The sequence below is a fragment of the Stegodyphus dumicola genome, chromosome 11 (assembly GCF_044657685.1).
Source record: "Stegodyphus dumicola isolate Sdum_Otavi_A_Nest chromosome 11, ASM4465768v1".
NCBI lineage: Eukaryota > Metazoa > Arthropoda > Arachnida > Araneae > Eresidae > Stegodyphus > Stegodyphus dumicola.
In genome coordinates, this window is record NC_140778.1 from 49,563,380 (window position 1) to 49,565,290 (window position 1,911).

The following is a 1,911-nucleotide window of genomic DNA, read 5'->3' on the forward strand; positions in this document are numbered from 1 at the left end:
ATTTTCTACACTGTTTTGGTTTCAAAAAAGATAAAACATTAATTCCTGATGTTCCTAAAAAAGGAAAAACTGTTCTTATGCTTTCAATATTACATAACAATCATATTATACATGATACTATTGGAGAAAATAAAACATCAGGAATTATATATTTTTATAATATGACTAAAGGAACAGTGGATATGGGGGATGAATTGTCAGACAATTACTCAATTGCCAGAATAACAAGGAGGTAGCCAATGGTAATTTTCTTTCCTGCAGTGAATGTTGCTGCAATAAATGCTTTAATTATATTACATTCAACTGCTAATCCACCAAAAACAAACAGAAGCAGATGTCTGTTTTTGAAGTACTTAGCATTACAATTAATAAAAAAAAGTTCTGAAAAGAGATCACAGATTAACACTTTACCAAGAAACTACTAACGTACTGCATGCAAAACAAAAGCAGAAGTTACGAAGAATAATTCAAATCAATACATGAAACTCGAAACAACTATGTGTGAAAGATGTAATAAATTTGCCCTCGAGCCAAGGACAGAAAAATGTAAATGTAATGTTTAAAATGTGAAAACATTCTGTGCCAAGAACACATGAATGTATTTCATTCAAAGAGTAAAGAAATAAAATAAGCATTGTGTATTAGAGATGCAATAAAACTTAGAGGCATGATGTTTATTTTATTATTATTTTCATTTATCATAATTTTTACTCTAAGATTATTTTGGAAATTAATTTTTTGAAACTCAATTATTATTCACATATTTATAATACGCGAGAACAAGAAAAACCGCTTTAAAACTAAATAAAACTATTTTTATTGTATTTTAAATATTGGGATATGTGATACTCCATGCGCCCACTCTAGTAACTTTTCTTGGTGCGACTTCCACCAGGTTAAAGGGAATGATATTTCTGCAGGAAAGATTCTTGCATAATAAAACATATTATTTCCAGTAAATGATCTAAGATTATTACATTCTGATTACTTATTAAATACAAAAGACAAGATATTTAAAGAAATTTTCATACTTCCAACCATTAAAAAAACTATCTTGGTCCAATTTTTTTTAATAGCTAAAAATGTAAAAGTCACTTCTTGGCTGGATGGTGGTGGTGGTTTTCATACATTTTTTTATAGAGAGATTTTGAAACTTACAATATTTGTCATAAGTTCGTTAAAAACACATGAAAAAGCAACATACTTCAGAAAATCGAATTATAAATTTTAATCATTAAATAAGGATGACATTAGGCATTAAGAGAAAGAAACATTTACATTCATCTCCAAATCCTTCTAAAAATTGTGTCTGCTATTCTTCTCCCCAAGCAACCTGTTTTGCATCAGCAGGATTTCATACACTCAGCTTAGCAGAACACAGGGCATCTAACAAACTAATTTCCTCATTGTTCCCTTTAGAAAGTTTTTGACAAAAAAATTGTACTTTTACACTTGTGCTTGATGTACTAAGTATCAGAAATAAATGAATAAGTACATCTAAAGCTACTTGAGGAAAAGTTATAAGAACTTGTATCAAGTGGTGCACTGGCAACACTCATTCCATACCGTACATTTCATATGCATATTAGTTAATAATAGATTTAAACCAAAAAAAAAAATCTTTTCAAATATCGAAAAGGTATTTAAAACATGCAATAGCAAACTTTCACAATACAAATTTTAGAATACTTATATTTAAATATCTCCTTAAATTCAATACATTTATTTCTTTAGCTTCTAGGGCTGTAAATAATGGTAAAAGACATTTTTAGCAATAATTAAAAAGATATTTATTAAATAAAGCAAACAGCAATGATACTTCAAACAATCCCATGAAATAAAATTAAATAATCTGACAAAATTATATTCTGTTACAACCATAATTTTGGAGATTAGAATTCTTATTTCTGT